Genomic DNA, 15,048 nt, shown 5'->3' on the forward strand with positions numbered 1-15,048 from the left:
TCCCATGGTTGTATACCCAGAAGAAAGTTTATTGGATTATAAGTATTTTTGCTGTAAATGTCCTTAAGAATCTTCTAGATGATTTCCATACTGAACAAAATAATGTTTGCTTATGACTTGAGACTTTAAAAACCTCGAAGATACCACAAAGGGTTATAATGCTGGATTCCACTTAATATTTTGTTCAAATATTAGTACAATATTTTGATATTAGAATGAGATTTCCTTTGTTTTAGTATAAGAATTCTGATGAATTTTAAATATACCTTCTTCAATACCTTTTTCAAGTGTTGCCACTGTTGTATTATTTGCCTTTTACACTTATTTACAAATTTACATATTAACTTTTGAAGCTAAAATTTTTATTGTAAAATTATTTTTTGAACTTTGCTAGGATCCCATTATTTGTATTAATATTTTCCAAAATAATATCATGAACTTTATTTGCTTCTTTTAGCAGTTAATATTTTTAAAATGGATTTTAATTGAAAATAAACATCTTATTACATTTAATTGTCTTATAGATATCATAAGATGTTTGTTAAAATATCAGTATGATCATAGACTTGTTTCTTTCCTTTGAGTTCTGTTAATCGTTTTAAAAGTATTTTCAAGCTGCATTTCTTAGATTTTTTAATGATTTGTATATATTCCATTTGAATTGACTTATCTACCACTATACTATATTTTAAATTTTTATTATGATATTTTTATAATTTTGATGCACTTCTGTGGGAGGAGAAAGTGATGGAGGAAGGTAGAGAGAAAGGAAGCAAACAAGCAAGGAAGGAAGGAAGAAAGGAAGGAAGGAAGGAAGGAAGACAATCAGATTGGCCTGTTTTCCATGCCTCTGGTCCCAGACGATTGGGATAAGGAAGTTCCAACTAACCTGGGTCTACCATCTGTTTACATCTATAAATTGAGATGAGACGAGATCTGTTTAATGGATATCTGTTTCCCTAAACCCAGCATTATCAGTATGGGCTAACATGCAGAGCTTCAGACTGAAGCCCAGTGTTGCCATGCAGCTATGCCCTGCTTTGTTTGCTCTGTGAGTATCATGGGGCATGCTGCCTTAAGCACAAGGCCTGCCTTCCTCACACACACACACACACACACACACACACACACACACACACAAAGATGCACTTCCACTAAAAGATCTATAGGTTTTATTCTTTTCTAATTGTTTTGAACCTTCCTGTGTCTTGCTCATTAAGGGAACAGTCTTACAAAGAACATTTATTTTTTAAATATGTGTCAAAATCTGTATTCTAAGGTTATAGAGAAATTTGCAAATTTAGATTATTCCTATATTCAATTTCATGTTTAGGAAAATCTGAGCTATTTTCTGCATATTAAATTTGAGCTTTTCACAGAGCTGTGGTTCTTAGGGCCACCACTGTCTTAGTGCTGTCTGGGGGCCTTTAGAGTCTCTAAAGCATTGGCCATACCCCACACAGATTGGAGCCAGTAAATTGGAGACTCAGGCATCTGCATTTTAAAGCTCCCAGGATGCTTCTTTTATGAGGTAGATTGGTGAGACCAAGGACCAGAGGCACATGTTAGAGGCTGGGAAGGATAAGGACAATATTAAATTGAAACAAGGGATTGAGTAGGGGGTGGGCTTTATTGCTTAGTTTTAAACTGTGCTCTGGCACAGAGGAATAATAGTGATTCCTTCTGAAACAAATAAAAATAAATCTTTGTATCTTTAAAAACTGTATACAGAAAATATGCATTAAAAGCATTCCATATACAGGCACAGGGAGGAGAGTTGAGTTTAATGGTGCCTAACCTCATTCTAGTTTTAAAAATCTCTCAGTTTGGTAGCAGCAATCTGTAAATTAGGAGATAATTAGCAACACACAATAGATAGGTGGTAATTGTCTATGGAGGCTTAATGTGTGGATGAGTACTAAGAAAACTTGCTGACTACAATTGTTAAGACCTGAAAGCAGAGTGTTTAATACCTACAATCTAAGACCTTGGAAACTGTTTTTAGGAAGGTTAGAAAAGCTAGGCAAAAGAATAAAATGGAGATGATAGAGTTACAGAAATATATATAGTTTTCATTTGTATATAGAAACATAAGACTCTGACTATTACTTTCCAAACTTTAATGGACCAAATCTTCCAAGCCTTCACATGTTCTGTGTAGGCTGTGCAGGTTTCTTAAGTTGGCTCCATGATTCTGCTGCTCAAATAGTGTTTGGGGGATGAAATGCTGTTGTGAATGACATCCATACATCCATATTTAGAGCAGGATTATATATATATATATACACATATATATATCAGCATGGCACCACTGGACTTCAGTCTGAAGCTCTGCATGTGAGCAGATAAATCTGAAATAAGCTTGTCTTATATACCAATCCCAGTTCCCATAGCCTCCTGTCACCCCCTGTTGACCCCACCAATCCCCATCCCATCCCCTTTATGTTCCACAGGGAGTGTAAGGCCTTCCATGGAGAGTTTCCAATGTCTGTCATATCATTTAGAGCAGGGCCCAGACACTCCCCCATGTGTCTAGGCTGAGGAAGTATCCCTTTATGTGGAATGGACTTCCAAAATCCATTCATATCCACAACCAGAGACTCCATAGACGGCCAAGTGCTCCCAACTAATACCACATTCAGGGAATCTGGGTTGGTCCTATTCTGTTTTCCACAGCTTTAAGACTTGATTTTAAGACTAGTTGTTCAGTTCAGCAGTTTCTTTGGGTTTGTCTAGCCTGGTCTTGACCCCTTATTCATCACTCCTTCCTGTCTGCAACTGGATTCCAAGAGTTGGGGGTCAATGTTTAGCTGTGGGTATCAGCTTCTACTTCCATCAGCTACTAGATGAAGGCTCTAGGATGGCATATAAGGTAGTCATCAATTTCATTATTGGGGCAGGGCATTTAAGGTAGCCTCTCTATTATTGCTTAAATTATTAGTTGGAGTCATCCTTGTAGATCTCGACATTCCCCTAGTACCTGATATTTCTTAAAATCTATAATGGCTCTCTCTATTATGGTATCTCTTTTCTTGCTTTCCTCTGTCCTTTCCCTGACTCAATCTTCCTGCTTCATAATGCTCACCTGCCCCCTCCTCTTTCCCCTAAATTCCCCCTCATTGCTCCCAATTTGCTTGGGGGATCTTGTCCCCTTCCCCTTCTCCAGGGGACCATGTATATATCTCTTAGGGTCCTCCTTGTTTCCTAGCTTTTCTGGCTGTGTGGCTTGTAGGCTGGTAATCATTGAGCAGGAAGTTTTATGACACTAATGTACCCAGTGTCTTGCTGGCACTAACTTCTTCAAGCAACTTTCTTAATTTCCATGCTAACTCTTCATTATGAATGTTAGAAAATCACTTCATTCAGAAACAATGAAACACATATAAAGGATGAGCTCTGGAGAAAAGCTTTGAAGTCAGGAAGCCAAAATTATACAATAAATGTTTACAATAAAATGTTTTTTTATGCTTGTTTTTTTGTTTGTTTGTTTTGTTCTTTTAAAAGCCAATAGAAATTATGAACTCAGGAAGTGCCAGAGTCAGCAGAGCTCTTATTTTCAGCTGATATTAGTTATAAACATAAGACTCTACATTTCACAAGTGCATTTATTCATCTATTTGTATTAAACTAATACTTCATAGGGGAGTGTTTGCAGGAACAAGGCCATGCGGGCAGCCCTAATTCCATCTGGAAGTGACATGAACTATAATTGATTGAAAAGGAAAGGGAATTAGAGTGCTGAAATAAATATAAAATATATGATACAGAGTTGAAAGAAAGGAGAAAAGAACTATTTTTTTCTTTTTTTTTCAAGAGCATTATAAGCCTGATGGAAAATATTGTAGAAATATTGCTCATGTTATAACAGTAAGAAGGAGATTCTTCAAGAATAAAAAGTAGAGATTTATAGGAGAGAGGAAAAGGAGGCATAAGGAAAATAGATAGGTACTACTTTATCAAATACTTCCTTAGACAGTTGATAACTATTGTGTATCATCTCCCCATAGAGTGTTAATGGAAATTAATGTGAATGTATGTATAAAATGCAAGAGACTGTTGGATGTAAGGATCTCTCTTAATAAACTACTGCTGTGTTTGGTATAAGCAGAAATTTACTATGGGCTACTTCTATGACATTGATAAACTCTTTAGCTATGCACTTAAACCTTATGGGAAAGCGGATGATAGTGAGGTGTGACAAATTGACTAGTGACTACTATTAGTACTTCCCAACAATATAAACATGAGAAAACAGTAAGAACTTCAAGGAAAATGCCATGGACAGCCTATGTTAGATGCGAGAGATATGGTCAGAGAGCAATAGGTTGAATGAAATAAAATGTATCAACTTTGAATTTTCTGATGAATGTAAAAGGGAAAAGGGAATGTTTTGTAAATTCTGTGGGGTGGGGTTGACAATAAAATTTTAAAATTTGTAAGCAAGACATGACCTGTGATAGTTAGTTACAAGCTAATGATATATGAGACATGGGTAATTGGCATAGATCAGTGCTGTTGTAAATAACTTGAAATAGAGAATATTCCTTAAAAACAGGAAGTCATGAAAGTTCATCATATGTCTATTCGAGTTAACATAGATGTCTCTAACACAATATTAAAAAAGCATGTAAACACGTTCATAAGCAAGTCAAGTAATGTGAAAATGAATTCATGTTTTGTGAAGACTGGGGAAATTTTTTAATTGAAATAGCATAGAATACTTACATCACAATACAAATTAATTCAATGGGAAACAGTGTCCTAATTTGTAGATGCATAACTTTTTGTTAAGAATTGCATATATGTTAGATATTTGGAGCCAGAGTATAAGAAGGTGGTTTTTCTTTTGTTGCTAGTAATGCCAATATTAATAGTGGTGGTGATGGTGATTCAAATGATAGGTATAGAGTTGGACAGAGCAAGATCCTATCACAGTGGAAATGTTACTGCCTGACGAATGATAGAAAGCCAAATGTATGTTTGATTCCAAATCACCTACTAGTCACTTGCTTTGTTGTGACAAATATGCACCACAAACAATTTGAGTGACAAATGGCTTTATCTTGTTATTGTTACCTGTTGTAATACAATATATTTATAAACCAACTTAAGGAGGCAAAGGTTTATTTTAGCCCACAGTGCCAAGTTAATATCAATCACACCATGGGGGTTATAGCAGTAAAAGCTTGAAAGAGCTGGTCACATCAAATTCATAATGAGTGTATGTGTTTGTGCTTAAACCATTTCCCCTTCTCCTTTACAATATCTTGCCCAGGAAATACTGCCACCTACATTGAGTGGGTCTTGCCAACTCAATATAATTTAGGTAGTCCTCCGAGGATATACCCACAAGTCAGACAATTAAGACAATCCCTCATCAACACTCTTTTTCCAAGGTGGTTCTAGATTGTGTCAAGTTAACTATTAAACTGTACATCACAATTTTATTTTAGCTCACAGGCTAGGGGATAGAGTTCATCATGGTGGGGAAGTCATGGCAATATGAGCTTAAGGTAGTTGGTTGTATTGCATCTACTTTCAAGAAACAGGTAAGTTATGAATGCTAATGTTCCTCTTGTTTTCTCTTATTGTTACAGTTCAGGACACTACTTTCAGGATGGGTCTTCCAACTTCAATTTACCTAATTTCTATAATTCCTCCTAACACATCTCTAAGGCTAAACTCACTTAGATAAGTCTTCACAAATTTTTAGGTGACTATACATCACAGAACTCTCCAAAACTGTAATGCCGTTAAGAAAGTAAATAATTGTTGTGAACTTATTTCACAAAATGAAAGGTCTGTGGAAGTGTAAGAACTTTCATCAAAGGAGGTATCTCTTAAAATAAAGATGCCAGAATACAGTGCACTCCACTGAAAGGTATTAAATCATCAAATGTAAGTGTCTGATTTTGATGTGTGCTTTGCATGCTTCTGCAGATACTTTATGGTTATAAAGATGGCCCAATAGCAGTAATGGTTGTAATATATGGGGACATGAGTCATGCAATAAGGTGAGTAACCTCCCATCTCCTTTAATACATTGTTGAGAAGGCACAGGTTGATAGTGCCAGTGTTCTAGTCATAAGATAGAAATGTTAAGGCAAGAGTTTGTCAGAGTTACAACATCAGAGTCAGAAGTACCATAAACCTTTTAGAAAATTCATCAGAAAATTACTGTGTTGGCTGTGTCAAATTGACACAAGCTGTAGTCATCTGAGATGAGATCCTCAGGTGAGAAAACGCCTCCAAAAGATTTGGCTGTAACAAGCCTGCAGAGCAATTGGTTAATTAGTGATTAATAAGTGAGGGCCCAGATAATTGTAGGTGGGACCATCCCTATGCTGCTGGTTCTGGGTTCTATAAGAAAGTAGACTGGAGAAACCATGTGGAACAAGAAAGGCACTGGGCAGCACCTCTCTATGGGCTCTACATTAGCTCCTGCCTCCAGGTTCTTATCCTGTTTTAGTTACTGTTCAAACTTCCTACAGGGATAAACACTGATATGGAAGAGTAAGCCAAATGAACCATTTCCTCCCCAAATTGCTTTTCTTGTGATATTTTATCACAGCAATGGTTACTCTAGCTAAAATAATTACTTATTTAGATTAAGCTATTTTGATATTCTCCTTATTTTAAAATTGTCATGTCCCCTGGTAGATGGTCAGGCCTAACAGTTAGATGAATTAGAAGCTAGTGCAGGAAAAAGCAGACCAGACGTGCCAAGGCTAAATGTAAGATTTATGCTAGTGGTACTATGAGTTTCACAGAAGGATAAATTACCATGCTCATCAGTTACTGTCAATTTGACACAAACTAGAATTGCTTGGGAAGAGGGGACTTCAAATGGGTATTTGCTTCAATCAAACAGGTTTGTGGGCATGGCTGTGGGGCATTTCTTTGATTGATGATTGATACATGCAGGAGATCTATGATTGTTGTGGTCAGTGTCATCCCTGAGCAGGTACCATGGGGTTTGTAAGAAAGCAAAATGAGCAAGCCATGAAAAATCAGTCAGTGAACAGAATTTCTTGTTAGTCTCTTCTTCAGTTTCTTCATCCAGGTTCTTGTATTGACTTTCTTCCCTGGCTAGCATTGAGGGTGGACTGGAAAGTGTTAGCTTAAGTTCCTCTTACTACTGGTATTTTATCACAGTAACAGAAAAAGGAAAGCCTGGGGGGGGGAGACAAAAATACCTAACCTATGGAGATGATGAGAACCTAAATGAAAATTTTAAACTATCATTAACATTACTGAAGCTGTTAACAAATCACCAGAACTAAGAGACATTGAGCTTTCTGTCTTTTTACAGAGGAAAACACCAGGGCTCCATTTAAAGGTTTAAAAAACAATTTTTAAAATTGTAAAAATTATAATGTAATTACACTTTCCAACTTCCCTTTCCTCCCTCTCATAAAGCTCTCCTTGCACTCTTATAAATTCATTTAAAAGGAACTAATTGGCCAGGAATAAATATTATTCTTAGTTTCTGACAAACATTACAAACATGACTCTGTTGCTTAGAAAATTGTATTTCTTTTAATACATCAAAATGGAGCCAGCTAGTTAGGAAAATGGCATTAAAAATGAGTCCTTTGGACTAAAGGTGACCAAAGGAAACAGAGATGAGAGGAAATGATGGTGCTGGGTTTGGCCCCTTTATTGAAAGTTACTTATCAATTTCACATTAACACTGAGAGAGGAAATATGTTAAATTTCAATATTTGAAATTCCAGATACAAAAAGTGAGAACCCTTACAAGATAGCGTGTCTAGCCATGAAAGCCTGCTAATCATGTCTACATGCATATCCAGGTTAAGCACCATCATATTATTATCCTCCATACATCCTAATTATTTTTAGTTTCTTCCAGTAAACTAATAGAGTCATATATAAAGATGGGTTCTGATTTGTATACTTCATGTTCATAATGCCAAATTTAATATAATCATTTACTGAAAATTCAATCTTTAATACAGGAGAAAGTGTTTGACTCTCAGCTTTTGAATGTTACCTTTTATTCTCCCCTAAATAGCCATAACCTCTTTGATCCCATGGTATAGGAATATTAGTGTATATTATAACTTCATGGGTTTTAGTCTGTCTTTCTGGTTTCTTTTTGAGTATTATTGTTCTGTGCTGTAGAAATGCCCTTTAGAGTTTTGACAGAAAGACAGTGGGTATTTGTTGTTGTTGTGCATGCTTTTAATAGTTTCCCAACTGCACTACTTTCTTCTTTAAAATGATACACAGTTATTTTTGTCCCTTCATTTTTCCCCTGGGAGAATATTTATTTGTCAATGCTTAGCTAGAACACTGTGAGCATTTTCCAGAGAAAATGTTGCATATTAGATGATCACTTAATATTAATAATCTCTGAAAGGAAACATATTTCTAAATAATTAATGTCTAAGTTATATAATAGATAACATTTTTCTTTTTTATTCCCAACTTTCATTCTTTGCATTTTAATCATGAAAATACCAAACAAATGTCCTATAATGTAATCATCTCATTGTAAATAAATACTAACTTTACTCTCCCACCACTATCGCTTCACAGATTTCATAATCAAAGTTAAACTAATCTCATATAATAAAAAATACAAATTATAAAACTAAATCATTAAAAAGAGAAGTAAACTGTGGAAAATTAAAAAATGTCATTCATTTACCTTATTTACTAAATGATTAGCTATAAAGATCCAATTTTTGCCTTGTAGTTTAAGAGGTTCCTTTTTTTGCTATATTTACTTATTTATTTTTGTAGTCAAATGCTAAAACCAGCACCTTCTGCAATTTTTACATTGTATACATTTTGGATCCCATGCCTAACCGATAATTTATGTTGTATACATTCTGAATGAATGGTGTATAACCCATCAGTCACACTGTATCCATTCTGGGTCCACAGTGCCTAACCAATCATTTACATTATATACACTTTTTACCTGAGAACATTTACATTGTATACATTCGGTGCTGAGAAGATTTACATTGTATACATTCTGTGTCTCAGGAGAGTTACATTGTATATTTTCTGTGTCTGTTCACCTCCTGAACTTTATGGCAGTGCCTGATTATTTACATTTTATACATTGGTGTGCTCCCTTGTCGTCCTAAGGCCCAGGGATACAAACTGCCACCATCTTCATATGCTTGAGTAATAGCGATGACGGTTCTGAAAGTCCCTGTGAGCTTACTGGGCATACATCTTAGTATGTGAGATCCTGCCAAAAGGCTCATGGTTATTGGAAACAAGACTCAAAAACGTCATTCACAGCTTTCTGAGCCTCTAAGATCTCTGCTGATGTTCCGAACAGCCAGGATGGAAAGAACAGCTCTGTCCTGCACATTAGTCTGATGGTGTTGTTTTAATCCAAAATGCAACCTGAAGATTTCATTCACAATCGAACAGTCCCCACTGAGGCTTGCGGCCGGTATCTCTGAGCACGCCAAATGTCTGACATTGGTAAACCAGTAGACATGAGTCCGACAATGATTGAACAGGTAGATGAGCTCATGGGTGACGACTCTGCTCATGCGAGCCTGACTTTGGATGTTATTCTGGCACAAAACAATCTGAGATGTTGTATCAAACCCTCTGCTGAAGTTTCCATCACAGTCTTTGCAAGAGAAGTGTCTCCCTTTGTTAACAGCACAGTCTGGGTGTTTCATAGAATCCAATAGAAGTTTGACATATGGGTTCGTCTCTAGCGTCCTCAGAAGCATGAGCGGTCTACTCCTACCCCCGTGTAGAGGCTGAAGAGGAAGACCTGCTGGGGCTTCCCTTGGGCCAGCTGCTTGGGCGAGCCCTGGCTGGAGTCCTGTAGCTGCATCAGCAGTTCGCCGACCGCTGGGCCTGGCACACCACTGCCAGAGCCGAAGCCATGTGGACCCAAGGACTCCTGCCTTCTCCTCCTGCTCCTCTGCCCCTTCAGCCAACTCGGGGACACTGAAGAGCCCTCAGCTCCCCAGCAGGACAAGCTCACAGATAACAGCTCGGGCAACATTTTTATTAAAACTATTTCAACAATCTTTTACTGGATGAAGATTCTCTGACAACAATTGTGGTAGTATGATCATAAGAGATGGCCAGTTCAGGTTCTGTGTCCACTATTGCTAGGGATTTTTAGCTGGAGTCATCCTTGTAGATTCCTGAGAGTTTCCCTTCTATCAGGTTTCTAACTGACCCCCAAAAGTAACCTTTAGGAGCCATCTCTTTCAGTATTCTTCCCTCTCCATTCATCCCCATTCTCAATTTCCCATCCCCACATTCTGCTAGACCACCCAGAAGATGTCTTCTATTTCTCCTTCCTAGGGAAACCACAATGGGGGTGGTCAGTGCAATAGGTGTGGGCAGGGTGAAACTCTCACTATATTCCCTTTTTAGACTAAAGAAAAGATTTAAGCTTGATACAAAACTATATACAAAGTCAGCAAATATCAAGTATGTTCTAGGAGAAGGAAAATTAAGAACATACATACTGAAGACCTATTGCAAGTGAGACAAGGAATAAATGGCAAGAACTATATATCCAGTCCTAGGGTTAAGGAATAACATATATTACTATAGAGTTGTCCTAACTAGAGTTGTCCTAAGATGGAAAGTTTAAGTCTTATACCTAATATTTTTATCCAGGAAGAAAGAACAGTAATTGTGACAGTCAACCTCATCAAAGACCTGAGAAGGAGATAACACTAGGGTAGGCAGGAAGAGTAGGCAAGCAGCTTCCAAAAGGTGCACCAAAGACAGAAACAGCAGGCTACCTGGACGGTCACCTAAAATCTCACAGCAATGTCTGGGCAACCAGTTTTGGCTAAAGCCTATAGTATCTGACAGACCAAAGTTTGTCCCTTGGAGGCATGGGTTCATATCCCAGTTCTGACACCAGAATATTGCATGGTATATAAGACACAATATTGGCTAATGGATGTTTATTCTTGGAGAAATCACTTAGACCAGAAACAGATGATCCCTGCAGGTTCCTGTTCCAAAGATGCCTCTGGATGCTCTCAGTCTCTAACCAGGAAGTAAGAGCGGGTCCAGGACCCCAGCCTAGCCCCTAAATGGGTGTGGTCAGTGCAATAGAGTGGGGGGTGGGGTGGGGGGTGGATAGCTCACTACATACAAGTCTCCAATGGAGGTCTTGTTTTCAAATGTTCTTGATAGCGATGTCACTAAGGCTCCTTGCCACTACTTTTTAGACACAAACAAACAAAACATATCTAATCTGTATTCAATTTTTCAGTTGCTTCATTAACATTCTATTCATGACAGTATTTTTTTTTTTAATTAAGACCCAAATGATCTGGTGTGGTGGTTCATGCCTTTAATCCCAACACTAATAGGAAGAGGCAGGTGAAGCTCTGAGATGGAAGCCAACATGCTCTACAGAACAAATTCCAGGATACCTAGGAATATGCAGAAAGACCTGGTCTCAAGAACTTAAATATAAAAAAAGGTCCACCTGACTTTTATAAATTAGAATAATTTACTGCTTATTAAATATATTTCAACCTGTGAACATGTGCTTATTATGTTTTTATGCCTTGAAATAAATTTTTGGGAGAGGTAGTCTTTCTTGTCTTATATCGTTCCACCACTCTCATAGTATTTTTTATTCTTTTTACTTTGAAAGGTTGTTTAGTTTTTTTGTAGACTTAATAAAGGGAGTAAGTAGGAAAAATGCTCTACGTGGAGGGAGGAATAAACAACACATCATATTTGAACTTGGTATATTGGTCCTACATATCTCTCTACCTATTTACTATATATTTGTCAAAGAATCACCTGTTTCCTGACAACTGAAAATAAAATCTCAAGCTGATCATTGTATAGTGTTTTTGTGTGACCTGAATTTATCATAATGGTGTTTCCACATAGTCACAGGCTGTAAATCACATTTTTCTTTAGCACCATGTGTAGTGAGGTAGTCCTTCTGTAGCACTGACCACGCCCATTGGGGGGGTGGAGCTATGGGCGGAGGTGACCTGAGGAAGGAGGTCGGAGGGGGCCAGGAAGGCGCTCTCTTTCTGGCGTGACTCGGACAGGAGAGGATCGGGTTGAATTTCCTGGTGTTCATCTGTCTAGGTTGTAAGTTATTTCTCCCTGAATAAACATCTATTCGGCTTATTTGTTTATCCTGATCCTTATTTACCGCAATAACCATGTTTATACTGCTTATAGACACGTTCCAGATTCAATCATATATTCATATTTTTAAACTTCTAGAAATACTCGGAAATGTTTCCAAATATAAAATGAAATGGATACTTTTAACATAAATTAATAGAAAAGACAGATTTTAAAAAGTGAGCATAAATGGACTCCCTTTTATTGCAGTGTTATTGCTTTGTTTTGTTCTCTTTTGGTATTTTGTCTTATTGAATTTTTTTTTTACTTATTTGTGGTTTTTTTTGAGAGAGACAGAGATAGAAAGAGAAAGAGAAAGAGAGAGAGAGTATTGGAGAAGGGAGGTGGGGAGTATCTGGAAGGAGTTCCTTGAAAACATGATCAAAGACTTATGAGATTCTTTATTTAAACAAGCAAATGAACCAACAGCATGAATGATAAAAAACCAAACTGAAGAAACATTGAACAAACTTACAGATCCAAAACAGCAAGATCTCTATAACACAGGACAACAAAAGGACAACCAAGAGGTTTCAAAGTAAGAGGCCATTAAATGTTGTACAGCAGATACCAGAGGTCCCCAGGCAGACCAATGCTCCAGGCAATAAATACTTGTAAGTGAAGACAAACAAAATAAAAGATACACTGTGTGTCACAACAGACCATACCACAGCTTCCATGACAAGATTCCTTTTTTTGTTTGTTTGTTTCGTTAAATTGTTTTTTTTTTAATGTTCTAATTTTTTTATTTAGTATTTTTTTTCTCATTTTACATATCAATCCCAGTTCCCTCTCCCGCCCATCCTCTCTTTTCACCCCACAGACATCTGCCCCCTCCATTATATTTCCTATCCACTCCCCTGGGAGGCTGAGGCCTTACATGAGGGACCATCAAAATCTGTCAAATTATTTGGGATAGGGTCTAGGCCCCCATGTCTCTAGGCTGAAGGAGTATCCCTCCCTGGAAAATGGGCTCCAGAAGCCCTTTCATGCACTAGGAATACATCCTGGTTTCACTGTCAGAGGTTCCATAGACGTCCTAGGCCTCCTAACTGAGACCCACTTTCAAGTGGGCCTCAGTGGGTCCTATGCTGGTTTTCTAGCTATCAGTCTGGGATCCATGAGTTCACCTTTGTTCAAGTATTACGGGAGATGTCATTCTATAAATATGTTTCTCTTACTGGTTAATGAATAAAGTACTGTTGGCCAATAGGAAAGCAAGATAGGTGGGACTAGGAGAAAAGAAAGATTCAAGGAATTAGTAAGGAGGAGTCAACATGGAGAGACAGGGGAGAGCAGACTCTCCGGTAAGATGAGACCATGTGGAAATACTTAGATTAACAGAAATGGGTTAATAATTAAGACAGACCTAGCCAATATGAAATTAGTACCTGGCCAACAGCATTTATATCTAATATAATGTCACTGGGTATTATTTGGGACTTGCACTGCAGTGGGTCCAGGCCGGCAGGAAAAGCCTTACTCCTTACACAGATCAGCTGTTTCTGTGGGTTTCTCCAGTCTGGTCTTGTCCCCTTTACTCATCACTCCTCTCTGTCTGCAAATGGATTCCAAGAGTTTGGCTCAGTGTTCATCTGTGGATGTCTGTGTTGGCTTCTGCTTCCATCAGCTACTGGATGAAGGCTGTAGGATGGCATAAGTTGATTTTTTTATTTATTTGTGGGAGTACCCAAGAGCAGAGGGAGGATATGAGGGATGAGCGTATAAGAGGGATGCCTAATGTGAAATCCACAAAGAATCAATAAAAGAAATAAAAGAAAAGAAAGAAAGGAAGGAAGGAAAGAAAAAAGAAAGAAAGAAGGAAAGAAAGCTAAGAGAATGGGCACAATAGCAAGTAGAGATCCTAGATGTTTTCAGCCTCTAATTCCTGCTTCAGCTCTTGCCTTGAATGCTTTTATTAATGGACTGTAATTTGTAAGATGAAACACAACTTTGCCTATATTTTAAAAAAAGATAGTTTTTTAAAAAATGGAAAAAAATTATTGAATTAAAAAGCAGTGAAGGAATTCTACAAAGAGAAGTAGAAATGGTCAGCATTCATGACAGTTTGGCAGACACAAGGGACTGCTTACTCTAATAAATCCAAACAGTATTATGTATAATCAGTTATATCTTCTCTTTCACACATTATCAATGTCCTATTAGATGCTTAAAACTCCTAAAAACTAATGTTTCTCCCAGAAAAACGTTTGAAAATTTGCATTGGATTTCTTTCTAGGTAACTTCTAAAATTGATCTATAAAATACATGCTATTACAAACAAATGCAATAGATTCTGGATATGTGATTTGATAACTATAAATTAAAATATGAAATTAAAAGATCACAAAATATCAATAAATATTTGAAACATAAAGTTTCTAGTAATATGCTATCAAATGTATCCTATCATCCAGCAACTTTTGTAATGAAGGGCATGTAGTTACCACAAGGTGCTACATAACACATTTTATAAAAGGTTATTTGATCTAATAACAATTTGCATTTTGTCTCATGAACAAACTACCATTTTCCTGTTTCCTTATGTTTTAGGTTAATATAGTTTCACCTCTAAAATGATTAATAAGTAGTAATACAGGAAGGAGGATAAATTATTTGACAGATATCTTCATTATTTTAGCTTGGATTAATAATTTAATAATTTGTACACATATCACAACATATAATTGTAATATCTACATAGACTTATTGCATTATTGAAAGTAGGCAAAAGAGAATAATGAAAAGAAAGTATAATTATAAAACTAAGCTATCCATCAAAAGAGGATACAGAACCTACACATGAAATTATCGACACATTAAATGTCGTAAGGTTGAGGTGTCTTGCTGATCACTGGGGAGAAATGAAGTATTAAGAAATCTATAGACAGTAGATGACCAAAAGAAAATAAA

The 15,048-nt window shown here is 36.9% G+C and overlaps 1 protein-coding gene and 1 pseudogene across 5 annotated transcripts in view; one reads left to right on the forward strand and one right to left on the reverse strand.

The window, feature by feature from the left end:
* The window catches only part of Lrfn5 (leucine rich repeat and fibronectin type III domain containing 5), a 257,749-nt gene that overhangs the window by 79,927 nt on the left and 162,774 nt on the right, over positions 1-15,048 (forward strand). The gene's annotated exons all lie outside the window — the stretch shown is intronic.
* LOC127230736 (mitochondrial inner membrane protease ATP23 homolog) lies at positions 9,151-10,012 on the reverse strand (annotated as a pseudogene).

The sequence above is a fragment of the Phodopus roborovskii genome, unplaced genomic scaffold (assembly GCF_943737965.1).
Source record: "Phodopus roborovskii unplaced genomic scaffold, PHOROB, whole genome shotgun sequence".
Taxonomy (NCBI): domain Eukaryota; kingdom Metazoa; phylum Chordata; class Mammalia; order Rodentia; family Cricetidae; genus Phodopus; species Phodopus roborovskii.